The sequence below is a fragment of the Plectropomus leopardus genome, chromosome 19 (assembly GCF_026936395.1).
Source record: "Plectropomus leopardus strain MGB_pleo_1.0 chromosome 19, ASM2693639v1, whole genome shotgun sequence".
Classification (NCBI taxonomy): domain Eukaryota; kingdom Metazoa; phylum Chordata; class Actinopteri; order Perciformes; family Serranidae; genus Plectropomus; species Plectropomus leopardus.
Window position 1 is genome coordinate 10955586 of NC_142194.1, and position 18931 is coordinate 10974516.

Sequence of the window (18931 nt, forward strand, 5' to 3'; positions counted from 1 at the left end):
AGCACCGAACGTACGCAACAAGTGCTGGGGAGGCTGAGTGGCAGGTTTTCAAGAAGTCAATGATAATCTTGTATTAGTGTAGTATTTATTTATTTATTTTATGACTACTTATTTTCACTCTTTATTCAGTTTCAACTTCTTGTCACCATTTTGTCATGGGCGTTGGGGGTTGGGGGTTATTTGTTTTCAATTTTAAAACTTGCTGTCACTGTTCTAGCACCAGGAATGAGGAAAAAATGTTTTGAAATGTGTTTGAAAGAAAGAAATGTGACTGTAATGTGAATTTTCCCCAGTAAATAATACCTCTGGCTGCCCTCTGTGTGTGTCTTTCAGGTCAGGAGTGTCAGCATCGATTCCAAGTAGGAGCAGGAGGGGAAGGGCCAGTTTGTGATCGACGTGGTGTTCGCCATGGCCCTCGCCCTCCAAAACATGCAGAGGGACTTGTGTCCCAAAAACTCCAGCATCTTCCCCGAGATGGACTTGGCAGGAGGGAAGAAACTGCTCAAGTACATTTGCAGCGTCAGCTTCAACGGTAAGTGGACGGACACTTCTCTACTCCCACAAGGACATGAAGTCCTCCTTAACTGTCTGTAATGTGCGCTTCAACAAACGAGATCCACGGGTGACTCATCGAGACAAGCAGCTTCCCATGGAAAACGATCGAAATCCACCAAAGTAGCCAGCTAATCATAAAAACACAAAATTGTCTCATAAAACGGCCTCCATATCATCGTCTTAAAAGCTTTTATCCTCCATCATAACCAGGCCTGTATGGAGCTGAATTCATTTCAATCACACGTGCTGCAACATGCTGCCCTTACATCTGTGTTACAGTATGAAGCATCAGTGAATCAGAGTGGATTTAACTCTACTGTGATGCAGTAAACATACTGAGACATCCAAAATAAGGTGCCCAATATGGCCCTGAAATCGCTGTCATGAAATCTGAGGCAGTTTTGCAATAACAAACTCTTTGATGATATAACAAAATATAGAGAAGGAAAAGTTATTATTTATTTTAAAAACCAACAATTGCAACAATAAGTTTTATATGTGAGCAGAAACACAACAGCCCTCAGATGTAATCATCTCTCAGTTATGAAGTCTGGAAACATCAGTTTGCATTTCAAAATAAATTTTGCAAATGAAGACAATGGGACTACATTTTGGAATCAGAGGCATTCTAGTTTCAGTTTGTAGTTGGAGCCGTATCAACCCATCAGGTTTAAGTCACAAAGACCCCGATCACTCATTTAGTGTATTGGTGTTAAAAGTAACTCCTCTAGTACGGGGGGACACTGCCCCTCCATGTCCCCTCGGAGCCAGACTGTGGGGGATGGAGCTCGTAGGTGAGCTTCTGTTGGGCGGCTCTTTGGCCATACAGCCTAGTCAGGCTCAGTTCGAATAAGTAACATGCTGCCACCATCCTGTGGGCCCACCAACCACAAGGTTGAAAATCAGGACCAGACAGCAGGCAGGGGTGGGGCCCCGGGCGTGCTGACCCCTGGCCGCGTAGACTAGCTCTGGGGACGTGAAATGCCACCTCTCTGGCGGGGAAGGAGTTGGAGCTGGTGTAGAAGGTGAAGCGTTGCCAGCTAAATATAGTTGGGCTCGTCTCCATGCACAGCTGTGGCTCTGGAACCAGATCCCTGAAGAGGGACTGGACTCAAACCTTCTCTGGAGGTGCCCAAGATGAGAATAACCTGGAGGGGCATGATTGGGAGGAACAGCCTGCCCAAGATGTTATTGTCCCACTCAGTGGGAATTTGCTCTGACAGCATGTTGGTGAACAGGAGGTCACTCATTTTGCAGTCTTGGCATGAATGTTAATTTTTATGTAACTACTTTTTTTTTATGAACTACTTCAATGCTGCTGCAAGAAGTACATGCAGCAAGTATCTCTTTATTCTGTTTGTCACTACTTCTGGGAGAAATCAGGCACTTCAGGTCACAACAATCATCCCAAAAAGGCTGCCCAATCCTGAAGGGACTGACACGTCACTTTTTACAGAATCACTTGTTTGGTACAGAAACTCATGTCAGAGTTGAAGTTTGCATAACGTTTACATGAATGGCAAATGATACAACTCAAGAGTAGCAAAGAGAAATCTAGTTTGTTTTTTAAAATGCGTTTGTAACATCCCGGAAGACTTTCAGATCATTGTGTTGAAGCTTGAATAAGAAAGCTGAGCATATAACTGCTGAAGTGGCAAATTTGTGTTTGAGTTGAGGTCTGATGTGGAGAATTAGGAGGTTAAGCAATTTTTCACAGGTGCAGTAGGCCTATACATTTGAATAAATTTCTCATACACATACAGCACTACAGTATTGCCAAGTTTTCTTTAATCTATTTTATAAATTATAAATGGACTCCAGAGAACAAAACAGTTCATAATTAGATTCTTTTTGAAGCTGGAACGACATTGCCATATAATCTTTCCACTTTTTGCTTTGTTTTTATCCAAGAAGGTCAGCTCGGATAATGTAGGGTGCTGTATTATAAATGCGGAGGCCTATTTAAATTCATTATAAGCTATTTACTTGATACTTCCTTATCGTTTTTGATCATTAGTGGAAACTCCCTGTAGTGTTTGGAGGAGCTTTGCGAGATTCTCTTGGCTGCAGATTAAAGGCATTATCAGCTGAATATTGATGTGTTTGATGGAACCCTGGGAGCTGTGGCTTACATTTGTTTGGACTTGACGCGTAAGACGAAAATAGGATTTGTGGTCATGAGCCGCCTTTTGGTAATTATTCATACTTTGTCTTTTCTGTGACAAAAATCTTATGAAAAAAATGTGGATGCGGTACACACGGTACACACTCAGACACTGGAGTACATGTATTTTCCTCAAAATCACGTTTAAACCAGTATGCAGTATGACCACAAGTCACCTGTTCGAAATTAAAAATTACATTTAAGACATCAAAGAGCTCACTCTAAGGTGGTTACATTTCCTCCCTATTCTCATTAATTTGTGCATTGCAGTTTTCCAAGGGATTTATAAAAGTGTCTTTTATTTGGCAAGACTCTCAGCACATGTGCATCTTGTTAAAGTAGCTATTTTGCTGGTGTGTGACACAATTGGTAGTTTAACAGTGAATCTGAAGCTCTTATTTACAGTTAAACACTTCAGCAAGACACATTAAAGCAAAATTGTTAAGCTGTGGTTAAGAGGAACAGTTCCAGAGTCCAAACTGACGAACACTGAACATCGTTACTGGAACAGATTACAGCCACTGAGATAAAAGACTGTTACACACTCAACAGCCGTGCTAACAGCTTCAACAGTGAGAGATGAGAGCACTTGATGCATGATTTGTAAATCATTAAGGCACAAAATTGATTTAAAAGGAGAACATGAGTATGATGAGACAAACATCCTGGTTCACTGACTGTTCACTAAACGTGCTGGGAGGAAAATATTGATGGGTATGAAAGCCAAAAATGACAGTAGTTGCACTTGTTTCTTTAACACCATTTTCAAGTTAGCAGATTAGTTATTTCGAGAAAACTCAGATTGTTTTCTCATGAGAACGGGTTAATTTTGGGCTGTCCAATGTCGATGATGTTTAACGTGACACACCAGAAAAAAACACAACCACACACACAGAGGCGTACCCATCTGCTGCAGAGCCGTGTACACAGCTCTGATCTACTGGCAATGGGAAGGCAGCATTACACCTATTTTTAGCAGGTTGTCTTGTTTAAAAAAAAAATAACACACACACTAATTTTGGTGGAAAAGGGGTATTATAGGTACTCAATGTAATTTGAGGAAACAACCTTTTTCTTGTTATTATCTCAATATCACAAAATGTTAATATAGCGAGTAATGTTTTGCACAGCATACACTTTTTGTAGTTTCTGGTATGACTTGCAGCATTTGTAATGTGGTTTTGCTGTTTGGTTAATGTTTTGTATTTACGTGTTTTTTTTTTATATATTTGTGTACATTTAAAGTGTGCATTTTTTTACTGAAAACAAAGTGAAATCAAATCAAAACAACTTGTGATCTCAAGATAACAGCATTAAAACAAAAACAGAAATTGCAAGCACAGCCATTTTCCGCCTTATCAGTATTTTCTTTCAGCATGTTTAGTAAACAGTCAGTAAACCATAATGTTCCTTTGCCTTTTCTTGCTCATGCTCTTTTTTATTAATCAGTTTTGTGCCATTACAATTAACAAATTGTGCATCATCTGTCCTTAGCTCTCGCTGCTGTAGCTGTTAGCATGTTTGAACTCAGTGTGACCCAAATGTTTCACCGCTTCCTCTGTGTCCTGTGTGGTGCCTCAGCAGTGTCACAGCCGCTATCGTTTGATGGTAATCGTGTCTCTCCTCCGGCTCCACACATGCTGAGACAGTTCCTCATCCAACGGCAGTTCCTTAACTGCCTCGAAAACCTGCTTGCATTGTCTTTTTATTCGGTCTAAATAGCTTGCAGTCAAAAGCACTCTTAAATATGGGCCGCTCTCGAGGAGGCGGAGGCAGCATATAAATCCATAACAACAGCAATTATTTATTAGTGACAGCTTTCTATGGCCATTTTAGTTCAAATGTTTCCACTGCAATTGATCCAAAAGAAAAATCCATTTTTATGTGATAGCTGTGGCTTTTAACCAAACTGACTGCTCGCTCCGTAAGGTCAAGGATTGAGTGAGTGAAGTTATTTTTTGCTCCTAGTGTTATTAGATTGCCTATCTATCATTGGGGTGTTGTTTGATTGATACTGACTCGGCTTGAATGAAAGATGGAGCAAGGCCATTGTTGCTCCCACACAAGAGTAGCCTGATCGCCACAGCAGCTCTTGTAGAAGAAGCATTTGACGGGTATAAAATTAACTCGCTAACTACTTGTGCTGCGTCATTTCTCATTTAAACTCATTTCCCTTTGTTCTTACAGACTATATTTCCTCATGAAACTTACAAACTCAGCATGTTTAGTGGAAAAAAAGCTGGATAGGCAATTGCGAAAGGATGATTACTCCAACTATGTATGCAAAAACAGTTAATTTACGGACAGTCCATATTTTGCTGACTGCTTAAAATTGCATGAACTGTTAATTAGCTTTCATGAATGCATCCTGGTTTCTTTTTACCATATATTAGCTGATATAGACGTCAAATTTAAATTCTTAAATGCACCTGGTATGATCTAATAATTTTTCGTTATACGGCTGAATTAGTTTACTTTCCCGAGTTTATCTGTTTTGAACTGAAGGCATCTCCTCAGGCCTTTAATTGCACACTTGTTGCTCCTTCCACCCACGAGGTACATAACACCATCTGCTCCGTGTCCACACAAGACCAATTATAATTTCTAAAAGAGAAAAATATATTCTGATCCTTGGCATGACTTACTGCTACAGGAAGCATATTAGGGAGTATGAAACATTTTATTTTTGCGTTAAATTTATTTTATAATACACCGTTATTCACAGAGGGCCATATGTTAGAATACATGTATGTATATATGTTGATCTGAGGGTATCTTGGGTATGCTACATCAGACAGATGTCTCTTTTTGGTATTCAGAGGTGCCAGAAACAGATGTTTCCCGCACATTTCAAAGGAGACATTTTACTGGCTTTTGGCCTTGATCATTTCCAGGATATGATTAGATCCCAACACATGGCAAAAGTCATTAAATTGGAGAAAAACAAAGTAAAGCCAATAAGTTTGAGTGTGTTTTATTTCATCTTAGATGTAGCGCTGAAACGATTGGTCATTAATTGATTAGCAAACGCTCAAAAAATGAATAAGCAACTATTGTGATGACGGACTAATCGCTTTAGTGATTTGACAAGTAGCAATGCTGAAGAGAGTCTGGTTCTAACTTCTCAAAATGAAAGATTTAGTGCCTTCCTCTGTTTGATCAAAATGTATTATCTTTTGAGTTTTTAACTGTTGAATGAACAAACATAGATTTTAAAGACATCACCTCAGCTTTGATTTCATTATGCATTAACTTGCCACATAGCTGACTGATTCATCTTTAATGGGAACACCACTTAACTTAAGATATCCAAAATGATACTTCTCATACTTCTTCACGTGAAAGCCAACCCCAGATTTAAAGCTTTTTCTGCCTGGCGTTTTGCATTGCTGTATTTGTTTTATTTATGTATTTTGGTGCTGTGTTTGTGATTTTTGTAGCTCTCTCTTGGATGCAACATGCTACTACCTGTTTGCTAACTTTTGATTATGTCCTGACCTCACCTGCACACTGTTATTGGCTTTGGGGCTACATGCCCATAAATGTTATGGCAGGAAAATAAAAAAATTACAGTCAGAGTGCAGAGTCTCTGCACATAAATACACTGGCACGCACTTCTCGTGATTCATGAGTAATGGTTGCGAGGGATTACTTTTTTAAGAGCCCATATGTTGTTTATTGGGAAAATTCTGCACAGTATACCTTTTAAAAAGGGATTGATCTATGGTGTAAATACTCTTTAGCTATACTTAACTGGTAAATGGGAACCTCAAACAGAACTTTTTCTGACATCTCAAAGTGCTTGATATGTTTGCTGCATGTGTGAGAGGACTTGATGACTGTTGAGGAAAGCAGAACAGAGCGACCTGAGGCGAGGGCCTGTCGCATTTCGCAGGTTGACTCTGTGTGCGTCTGTCCATAGAGAGGAGGGAGCTGTCTGTGTGTGCCTTTAGCGCTCCTCAGAGTAGCTCTGGCAGAGTGGACCTCGAGGCTCCACCATACACTGGGCTTGTTATGGAGCTGTCACTGTTAGGGCGGCAACTCAAAATGCAACGTCCTCTTTCCTGGAAGTTTGACTGGATGTGGAGTGTGAAAATGAGCTGTGTTAAGACCTCAGTTTGTACTTCCTCGACTCTTATTCATGGAAAGAAGGAGCCAAACTGTTACTATTTGTCTGTTTTCTTGTGATGTTATTACAGTGTTATGAAAGCACAGTTGATTCTCCAGCAAGGCCACACAGGGGGCTGAGGATTTCCTGGTTAGAAAGTGAATCCCTGCTGGGCCTTTTTACTGAATGTTAATTGGATTTCATCTGTGAAAGCCCTCCAGTCTTTACAGAGACATCCTTTTTAATCAAAACATAAATGAGACATGCTAAAATCATTGCGGGTATCTTGACTCTTGGGTATTTATGACTTGTAATTGAGATCATTCTTTTAACTTTGCACTCTGTTTAACATCTTATTCATGATCAAGTACTTAATTCATGATTAAGAGGATATATTAAAGCGCAGCAAGTAAAAAAAAAAGTTTTTTGGTGTCATGGCTTGTGTGAAAATGACAGCTGCTACTGATTTTTGACCTTCATGGAACAGCAATTTTTACTTTATTCAGATATATATTCAATAATGTTATGCGGTAGCGGTATGTTAAACGCAGTCGGCGGAAAAAATATTGTCATTTTACATTTCTGCAGATCATATATTTTAGGTTTTATTATTTAGTTTTCAGGTTGTCTATTCAGCACATTCTTGTGAATGGGATATCTCAAGGGAACGCTTCAGTTCTTGAGTGGACTCAAACACCGACTGATTAGATTTTGGTGGTCAAAGGTCAAGGTGACCTTGCATTCATGTCATTTTTGTGAAAGTGATGTCTCAAAAACACATTTAGGGAATTTCTTCAATTTGACACAAAAAATTACTTGGACTTGAGCTGATTAAAATTTGGTATTCAAAGATCAAGGTCACGATGACCTTGTATCTGTCTCATTTTGTGAACATAATATCTGAAGAGAGTGTCCTCAAATTTGACACAAATGAACAGATTACAATCTGGTGGTCAAAGGTCAAGGTCACGGTGACCTCTTAAAACATGTTTTTGGCCACAACTCAAGAACCTTGGGTGCTCACCTTGAAACTGTGCTGATTGTCTAGATCCTCTGTGCTGACGTGGAAGATGTGTGTGAAGCGTCCATGTTTTCACAGACATACAACTGCGTTGCAGTATATCTAGTTTTATTTTATGCTGTAATGTTTTCATTCGCACTGGAAAAAAAACACGTCTGTCAGTTGATTTTTCTTTGACTTAGTTTGGAGACTGAAAATGCGGTATAGGCTGTCTCTTTGTTGGGTAATTGTAAACCACAGAAACAAAGCCTATTTGTCTTGCGGATCGGAGCTGTCTCGAGGGCCAGTTACCCTGACAAGTGTGGTTTGAGGAGCCATAAAGCGGCACTGCCACCATCCCTCAGTCCTGTCCTCTATTACATATGAACGAGTGGCTAAACTGACAGGCTTATTTGCACCAGGACACATGTAGCTTAGATGATGCCATTGCTCTGATGCCAAACATCGGTGGTTCAAAAACAAATCATTGACAAACTACTACAAGTGAGCTTCAACAGAGAGGGGTTAAAGAGAGAATGCCAATATCAGTTCACCGGTCATTTAGTTTGGATATACCTCCTTTACAGATAAGTGGATTAGGCCTTTTTTTCCCCCTCCTGCTGTTCAATTACCCAAGCACCCATAAAAACCTGAAGTTCTGTCTCCAGAGTGAGATATTGTCACACTGCTCGTAGCAGTAAGAGCGAGATTTAGGATGAGCCTTTCCGCTGTGACAGAGACTCGGCAAAGGGGTCCTCTCTGTCACCAGATATTGCGGTCCCCAGCCGCTCATTAAAGATGGAACCATTACTTTGCAGCTCCGGCTCGCTTCTCGCTGCTCCTCCTTCATCTGCCTTCACAGCCCCCCTGGAAGTAAATAGACACAAATGAGCTCAAGAAAGCACATGAGCCAAACCTGTGAAAGGTGGCCATACAGTTATTACGTACCAGCTGTGTGGCCCATTAAGTTCCTAATGCCTCTTAGAGTATTTCTCATCACATCTCTTAGTGGTTGGATTAAGTTTACTTCTGAAGAAACTCCCCTGTGAACTATGCAGCGTAATGTGTTTGTTGATCATAGAGTGTGTGTGTTTCCCATGCTGTTTGCTTCACCAGTAGGGTAAGGAAACACACAGAGCTCCTTCATTTGTCTGATTTATAATTTGTAATTTACTAGCTGGGGAGCTAGTTTTTATTAGTAGTTTCTTGACCAATGTTTGTATCCTACAAAAAAACCCACAAAAAAACAGAAACAAAATAAAGATAAAATATGTGTATGATAATTAATGACAACAACATTCTCTGTCTCTTTGTTGTTGTTATGAATCTTCGGGCTTGTGGTTTGTGGTTCTTTGAGATAATTTTATGATTTGTGTGGCAACTTTGATGACTTTAGAGTCGACTCCTTCACTTAGACTTGAGCCCTTTGACTTGAAAATACTAGTATGTCATATGAAAAGTGTGCCACAAATCAATTTCTTCCCCTTCATTAACTAACATAAACATTATTCACTCCCTGTGAGATGAATTTTCAACAGTATTTGGTCACGTCACAGGAGAAAACAGTGAAGCAATAATGTTACGTCAATAAGTGCCCATTGGGGAAAATTGTACCAACAAAATCTTGTTTGCATACAAAAACTATGTAGCAGCCAACAAAAAACCAAATTGCAATATGCAAAACATGAGTCGAACATTATAGATGGGATATGCAACAACTTCCAAATTTTCTCTCCTTTGAAGCTGGACAAAGAACGGTGAATTGAGGCTAATATTTACATATTAAGCGAGCTAATGGTTAGCTTACATTAGCTTATCAGTTTAATAACTTTTTATCAAACTTTTTTTTTAAACAAAGAAAAGCAAACTTTAAAAGGCATTGATGATTTTTGTAAGTTTATTATATTATCAATTAAACATTACATTTGGTGAAAAGTGCATTATTGCTTTTTAAGAACTCAAAACTCAAATTTTAGGACTTGTCAGTCTTGACATGGGATTTGATTTAGGACTTGAATGCAAAGACTTGAGACTTACTTGTGACTTGCAAAACAATGGCTTGGCCCCTCTTTGGGATCAGTGGCAGAAAAATATGTGGCTGACCTCTAATTCATTCATCTATCTCTTATCCTCCTCCTGATTAACAAGGGAGCTATGTGTGGAGCCAACAGTCCACTTCATGTGGAGCCAAACTCTAAGCCTGCCCACTTTTTAGTGGTTCACTCAAATCAGAGTGTTATGATTTAAATCCCTCTTGCAACTGTCCATTGGTTGAATAATTTGTTTCCCTCTGTCACAGCACAGAAGTTCATATGCTCTAACATCCATTTCACCAGGACTTTAAACCATACTGGCAAAATAAGCATATAAATGTCAATTAAAAGTAAGAATTATCATTATGGGAAGTTTTTAAAAAAGTCTCCTTTGTCCCTTTAGATCAGAGGCAGAAAACCTCTTCAGCATGAAGAATAATCTTTGTCGGTATTTCCCCCAAACAAGTGAATGAACACACCTCTGCTCTCCCATCTGTTGGAGCTGCGTTCGTTCCTCTTAATGGGTCACTGTAATTGGCAGAGTCAGGAAGCGGGCGCTGCTCCGTGGCGTGCGGTTTAGTTACTGGAGTCCTGAGAGCGATGGAGCCGTTGGCAGCTGTGGGCTCGAGGATGCTGCTGCTCACTGCAGGCCTCTGCTCATCTCCGCTCTACCCCACACAGCTCTGCTCCACAGGGACAACGCTACTGGGACAAATGGCCACCTGGGAGCTGAGCACTTAATGAAGCACACCTCTTTTTTTCACTCCTCTTCTCCTCAATCAACCCCTTTTCCTAACGCCAACAATCCCCCCATCTCACATCTGGCGTGGCAGCAGAACAGATCTGTTGGGGAATGTAGGGAGTGAGGGAATTGCCTTTTGCAAAGTGTGTGTCCCACATGACCGGAGTCACGGAGCCTACATGCATGCAAACTCATGCCTTTTTATTTGCCCCTCATGACAGTATAGCTATTAGCTGCCTGGTGGCGGTTTTCACTTGTCAAGCGTTTATGAGATATCCTTCAGAACTCATGGCCAGTTCACAAATTTCTCTGCTTTACAGAGATGGGGTTTGTGAGGAGAGTGTAGCGCTCTTAATGAGTTCCTTCCATCTAACTTTTATCCCTCCTGTCGCCTCGGATCTATTCACATTTGGCACTTATGCAAGCGGCTCTCAGAGCTGCTGAACTGGGAGGCCATGCAGGCGGACGAATGGTTGTTACTCCAATGTGAGGAGAGCGTTTAAGCGATTGTCTCCTCGCAATGCTTTTGTGGATGATTGACTCGGGTCTTAAGATGATGGCCTGGCACAACCATTTACCTTCTCAGCTCACATACAGTCATGAACTCTCACTTTCTCCCTCTTTTTCTCTTTGTTTATCTTTGCTCAGATAAGTGCATGTGTGCTTGTGAGAAGTCTGTGAGCTGAACAGCATGATATGGTAATAATTATTTAATAAAGCTAATGATAGTATATCACTACAATATTTCATTACTGGAAACATGGTCTTTTCATAAAACTAGTCCGTCTAAGGAGTAGAAAGATGAAGATATTTTTTGGTGCTACGTGACTGGAGAAAACAGAGAAAAAGGACTGTCGCTTCTTATTTATTAGTTTTTTGGTAGGTGACATAATGTGAGCTTGGCTATTTTTTTACAGGACACAATTTGGCAGCAGGCTGGTAACAACCAGTGTCAAAAGCTGCAGGGATGATGTACTTTTCAACACGCCCTATAGGCGCCCTCGTGCTCCTTATATTACATTTTTACCTGCAGTGTTTCAACCTGAAGCTATACTGCCACATTTCAAGTGACGCCCCGTGTGTGGTCGTCGATGGCTGGACAGCGGCATCCGCTGTCCAGCCATCCTCCAGCATATAATAACACCACGACTGGTTCTGTCTGACCACATTCTCATCTGATACCATCCACGGTGTCATGTGCACGTGAAATGTGCCTTTTGGTGTTGCACACTTACGGCAAAAGCACAGACAAGTTGGTGCTATTTTATGAGTTTGGAATGAGAACGGGCTGTTCTTTTTAAGGCCGACATAGAAGTTTGTGTTGCCCTGTTTGCCTTGTCGAAAAGCCTGTGGGATTTTTCCATTCGATTTTGGATTATTGTAGAAAATAAGGTCTGTGGCAACATAAATTATGATGTCCAATAATTACAAAAAACTTTAAAAATCAATGCTAATAAGTTTTTGAAGAAAAAAAATCAAAAATGTTGAAAAAAGGGTCAATAGTTTTAAAAAATTACCCCAAGTTTTAGAGGAAAAAAAATCACCAAACATTTAAAAGAAAAACAACTGGAAGGCAAGTTTTCTTTTTTTTCCTACAGATGTCCAGGTTAATTTCCTCAAATCCTAAAACCCACCCTGGTTTTAACTAATTGTACTTTATTCTTCCAATATGTTTTATTTCATTGTGTTTTAAGCTCATCTGTTATTTACATTTGGTCAAATAAAATTGAATATGTGGTAATTTCTCTTATGTACAGACCTTGAACTAATGAGTAAAAACAAACCTGGACCCAGTGCCTGGAGCACTATCGAACCACTGGTATAGTCTTTTGACATGCTGTGCCTTTGCAGCGTTTTTGTCACTGATCTTGAAGTAATAACAAGCTCTATCTTGCCTACAATACTATTTTATTTACCAAGTTTTAAGTAATTGCACTTTGTTTTTGCAATATGCTTTATTTCACTGTGTTAAAAGCCCGCAAGAAGGAGAAACCTGGACCCCATGGCTGGACCAGTTGGGAACCACTGCTCTAGAGTTAACCACAGTTCATTTGCACATACTGCCCACATTTTTGTGACACAAGGCTGTTTGAAAATTGGCAAAGTATCCTTATAATGACTGTTAAGATTGTTGTCCTCCACACCAATCATGACTTTCTGCACTTTCTCTACCTGTAACACCCTGACCCTTTCACTTACCATCTCCACTATTCACTCAAATTAGCTCCGGCTGCTCGGTGAGAACCCGACCGCTTCAGGACACGTCGCAGGACCGAGGCATAAATCATCCCCTGGAGCAGGAGCAGTGGCAGGCCGAGACGCACATCCACCACCCGAGATTTACGCTGCACATTGAAGCACGGCCCTCGCAATCTGGATCCCCTCCACCAGGTCATCTTCAAATTGGTTATTGATCTTCCAATCACAAAATGAATCATACGTTGCCAGCACTGTTTAGGTACTGCGTTTACAGTAGCGTATCTTGTGTTATGGCTGTTATGCAGCCTGGGGATGGATTATTGCTCAGAAGCCATGAGAAAACAAGTACCTACGCTGAGCAGGGAGTATATAGGAAAAGAAATTAGAAGCAGTCTACCTTGAGATGAATAGGTGTCATGTTGTCATCCAGCAGAACCTCATTATAACATATCAAAACAGCTGAAGAAACTCTTGACAGTCGCTCAAGTGAAACGCTTGAAGTTGGCCACTCTGCTGTGGTGATATGCAACAATTTGCAGTCATTTTAATGTTTTCATTTTAGAATAATTGCAGTGCTTATGATATTATTATACTGCAGCTCTTCGAAAACAGTTAATGCTGTATTTTGGCATTTTTTATGTGATGGAAACAAATAGTTCAGACACCTCTTAATTCTGACTGCCATAATAAGAGCCAGTCACTCACTTTATGGTGCTGAAATACAGTATCCTGTCATAGCAGTATCAATACTTTTATCTACATCTTACTTAAATGGGACAGGTTCCACGGAAGTACTTCACTTCAGCTCTTGGCATATACTAGATTGTGGCGTTTTATTTAATGGGGCTTCACTTCTTGCCCAATTAGGCTCCAAGATGGTGTGTAAATGTAGCTTCTGCCCTGGGAGCAGTTTCCTCATAAATGCCAGAATGGCCATTATCAGAATCTCTTTGTGAGTGAAAACAGACAGCTATAATATAGACTCAGCCTTAATTGAAAGATTGTAAGAATGGCAGCGGCACCATCTTTGAATTTCCTCCTTAAATGTCAATATCTGAAGCACAAGACTATTTTCCCCCCTCTTCCTTTTTGGAGACAAAATGTCAAGCTCGGTTTCATTTTTTAAAGATGGCTGCATCATTGCTCATGGCTCCTGAATTGCCTAATATATTAACAGTGTTGGATGACAGGATCAGTGTAACTAATTGGCTGTTCAAAGGAGTCAGATTGTGATCTTGTAGCTGTTGTTTTTCATTCATGTTCAATTACGGAGGCTCATTAGGACGACATGGTGATTAGTGATTACAGCACAAGACATGATTTGTGAGAGCTGATGTGCTCATGGGTTGTTGAGCATGTCCACTGGTCAGATATAAGGACAGGAAGCTTCATTCTTACTAACTGATGCCTTTGCACTCTTTTTAAAAAGTATTTTCACTGATATTTACAGTAGTAATGGATATTTGTTGTTTTTGTATTTGACCCTTTGAAACCTGGATAGACAGTAGTTTTTTTGTGCTTCATTCAGATGCCTTTCACAATTATTGAACTTTTGAATCTTAGCATGATTTCTTTGAAAACTTGGGATGAAAGGTATGAACAATTTGACAAGAAATGGCCCCAAAATGAGCAGAAACAAGTAAAAAGGTACAAGAAATTACCAAAAAAGAAGAAAAAAAACAAACAAGAAAATGACATGAAAATAGCTCTAAAAATAAATTTTAGATAAAATACAAATAATTAGATATTGAAAATAATTAAAAATAAATTAGATATGTATATTTTTTCCTGTTTTTCTGTGACATAATTTTAAATATTTAAATATAAGAAATTTTAAAAAAGATGGCAATAAATGACCCAAAAATTTACTTTAAAAAAGATTGTATATTTATGTAGGGGAAGTGTTAGAGTTAGTTAATTGTGTAGTACTAAAAAACTAGATAAAATGTTCTGAAAGCTGTATTTATAATTGTTGTAATTACATAGAAAAAGTAGGTTTATTGTAACATTTTACTTTCTTCCTAATTTTTGTGCTATTTCTTGTTAAGTTGCTTATTTCCCTCTTCCCTTGTTTTTGAAAGAAATCATGCCAGTTTGCTCAGGTTTCGAAGGGTTGATTACTTAATTTCCTACCTACTCCTGCTGAGATTATCTCCACTGTCTAATTGCACAGCAGTGAATGTCTTTATAACTCACCCTACTCAGATTTTTTAACAATTTTGGAGAACGTTTCCATGTATGAGTGTCTTCACGTAGCCCGTACTGCGTCTGCTTTGCTTTATCTTGCTCTCAGTATGGTAGAAACCCAGCCTCAGTGGCCTCTCATTTCTCCTGGACTCTCTTGGCAGGCCTCTAAGCAGGGAGGAGGGAATCTGGATGGACAGCTCTGCTCCCTTCTGCTCCGCTCTCCAGTCGATAGCAGCCAGCAGGTGAGGCTCTGTCTCCGTCTGCGGCGTGGCAGACACTTATTAGTGGTAATGTACTCCCATCATCCATCTCCAGGTGGGCTTCCGCCATTGATCCCGACGCCAAGGCTTGTCACTGGCTGCTCCTTGCGCGGTGAAAGCGCTGGTCGCCTCCAGCACTGGCTGTAGATGACCCAGCTTAATGTTCTGTCAATAGATTCGATGCTGGATGGCTGGTGTTAGAGCTGTGAGGTGACTCACACAGCAGTGTGACATGTTTTCCTCACAGGGGTCTTTTCAATAAGGAAATTCAGCCTAGACAAACAAAATGAGGCACAGAGGTTTGCGAAAATTCAGTAATTATTACCCTATAATTGTGGTTATATTTGAATGACATCACTCAGTTGGAGAATTTACATCTATATTTTCTTTCAGTTAGTTAACATAGACTCTTGGTATTCAGTGATTTGGGATAAATCTGTCCGACTGTGTTAAGACAGAGAGTAGCCGTGTAGAAAGCACTGTTGTCTGTCTAATTCATTTGACAGTAGGTCGGCACAATAGGAGTGTCAGCTTGGTCCAGATCTTGGAATCCGCCCACTTCACTGAGTTGACTGATTCATCTGGCATAATAATATAAAGCAATGATTTCTTGGTTTAAATTAACAAAAAAAAAAGTTCACAAAAACACACACATCCAGATGACAAAAACTAGATGCTGGACAAGAGATAATACTAGATAAATATTTGGCTGTTCTAAATGGACATGTCCTTTCAATATTGCCTGCAAAGAGATTCAAAAATAGGACAAGCAGATCCTGTAGTTGGTGCTGGATCCAAGATATCCGAAATAAACCAAAAATAAACCAAACCAAATTCTATCTTTCAGACTAAGTCCTCTATCTTTTCTCAATATTGCCTATAATCGTAGTTTGTTTTCCTTCATTCAGCTCTACCCTTAAAACCCTCCAAAAACAGGTATGTTTACATGGTGTCACAACCTGGCTCAACAGTGTGTGACAAAACAGGAGATGACACATAGTTTGCAAAGTTTAACAATATGCACCAGTGTGAAAATGAAATTGCAAATTCTTTTGTGATTGCTATGATGAAAGATAAAATAGTTGCTGCCTTGAAAACTTTCCAGAGCTGTAAAATGCTGGCCGGGAGTATTATAAACAACTGTGCAGTGTTTTAGCATCTGAAAAGACTGGACATGAATGAACTCCAACTTAAACATCATGCCCCAACCAGTGCAGCTTTCTTTGGCCTAAAGCAAAAGCCAGTTGAGGTTACCTTAGGTTCTTTCCTGTTTAGGTTTTTGGTGCATGTTCAAGTGGGAGGAGATCCCTGGGATAGATGCAGGACACACAGAATCGATAACATGTCACAGGTGGTCTGAGAAGGCCTCAAAACCCCCAAAGGAAGTCTTTTGCATGCTTCATGGCGACATTTTTTGGCATATTATCACACAATGAGCCCTAAGACACAGATATGCAAAAGTCCCCACCAGCTACAAAGGAGCAGGACACATAGACTTTGTGGTGGTTTAGCTTCTTTTTGTGTGGTCATGCATCTGTTTGTAGTAGTTACGCATCTTTGTGTCTCATCAAGGTGATTTTGTGTCTTTGATGGACATTTTTTGTGACATTTTGGTTGTTTTGCTTTGCACCTTTTTGTGGTCATTTTGAGTCTCTTAATGGTCGGTTCGTGTTAATTTGAGTGACATTTTGCAGTTGAGAGTTAGGGGGCAATTGGCACTCTGGGCCCCTGGGCCTGTGCCCATTTGGCCTGTTCAGTAATCATTATGCATGCATTTTTTTCCTATTTGCTTGCAAATTAATTTTCTCAGGTTTTGCAGTGTATTGTCTTATTGTGTTTTTTACTGCAAATCAAGTTTCTGCAAATTTAGTCAACCATACCTCTCAGTTCAGAGACAATGATGAGCAGTAATGGAACCGTACAGTTTTGTGTTTGTTACCACTAACACACTGAACTGTTTGTTTAATGTGAGTCTGCATGATTTATTTTCATCTCAGTTTGTATTCCAAAATTTTATTGGACCAGTTCATGGAAGCTTGACTAAATGTTTAATGTTTTTTGGGCACTTAATCGACCTGGTTCAGTGGTTTAACCAATGGAGAATTAAATTTAGGTCTCTCCCAAAAGACCTTATCAGATGCCAATGAAAACGAGGCCATCTGTTGGGAGTGAGTTAGTTAAGTGGCAATGCTGCAAACAGACAACCCTATGCAAATGGTCCCAGTTGTTTTATACAGTTACAGTATTGTGCTTTAGCCTGATCATCATTAAGAGTTTACTTCACAGCCATGTTAGTTTAGACCAGAAAGTAAAGTGAGTGAATTTAATTTTGTGTGTATCATTTCCTCAAGTGAGCAATGTCTGTAATTCAGTTGCTCCTCAACATGTGGATGTTACTGCAAAAGTCAATGTTGTAGCTTTGTAGACCAAATATGGAAAACTATGGCTTTATGAAATAATTATTTGACTTTTAGACTCAAAGTACAATCTTTCTACTGCATATAACTTATTATATAGTACTAGCAGTTTGAAGTAGTAAGCTGAATTGCAATTCCATATGAAATAGTAATTGTGTATTGGTGCTGGAAATCCTTGAAAACACTTGAATTTTATTTTGGTCTTGTCAAGGTTTGAAAAGTTCTTTGATTATTTCATAAAAGGTTTGAAACTTCTTGAAATTATTAAAAAATATAAAATTAATAATCTATCTCGGTAAATATTTTGCCTTTTATTTAAAGAAATAGAATATGTTGAATTGTGGTAGATTCTCCATGTTTACCTAACAAAGTGGCCACCGACTGTATGAACTGCATCAGAGACGTTGTAGTCCGCGAAAAGTATCACAGTGTGATTCACAAATGGTTAAATAGTCTTTAATTTGAATTTGTGAGGTCTTAATTGCATCAAACATTTTTATCTCTTTTCATTTATACATCTTGTGATTTTTTTTTGTCAAAATAAGTGAGGTTAAAACTAAAACTGTCTTTTTACTTGCTTACTTGTATAATGCATACTTGCACCCTTCCTGATGGCAAAATGTAGATTAAACTAACTCACTCTAATTATCAGATACGTTTATAAAACCTACCTCTGCACAGGACCACGTATACATATGTTACTAACCTTGATACTTCTGTGCAATGCTTGAATAAGAAAAAGATTTATGTATTTTTTTTAAAAAGTAAGCATTAAATGTGGTCTTCAGAAGCATTAAATTTAGTGTCTAATATCTGTAGACGACCTGTTTGTATATTCATATGTGATTTCTGTTTAGGGTGCTGGGAAAACTTGGAAATGCACCCTGAAAATACTGGAAAAGGGCTTGAATTGGACTTCGGAAGAAGTGTAAGAACCCTGTAATTCTGATCAAGAGTAGAGTTTATACTGCAGGCACACTGAAACAGTGAGAAAATGAAGTAGACTTTAAGAAAAGTTAGCATCTGCTCTAATTTAGAGCATAGCAACATGTAAGAGTGATTGTAATGATTGTGGCAATACTGAATATATGCGTAATTACTATAAATACTGTAACACCCGAACAACAAGACAACATTAATTTTTTTTACTGCCTCTATTATCAGTGGGCATTATATCACACTGTTCCACTAAACCACTTTGGGAAAAATGTATTGAGAAAATCAGGGAGAAAGGTCTTGAATTGAGTAAACACAAACATTATTAAG

General features: G+C 39.3%; 1 long non-coding RNA gene across 2 annotated transcripts in view; it reads left to right on the top strand.

Moving 5' to 3' along the window:
• The first annotated feature begins 334 nt into the window (after window positions 1-334).
• The window catches only part of LOC148186314 (uncharacterized), a 28739-nt gene continuing 10142 nt past the window's right edge, over window positions 335-18931 (top strand). The window contains exons 1-4 of one of the 2 annotated variants that reach the window (XR_015775019.1): window positions 335-532; window positions 12827-12993; window positions 15150-15230; window positions 18523-18593. This is a non-coding gene — a long non-coding RNA (uncharacterized LOC148186314). The remainder of the gene's footprint in view (window positions 533-12826; window positions 12994-15149; window positions 15231-18522; window positions 18594-18931) is intronic. The other variant, XR_015775018.1, reaches the window with a different exon arrangement.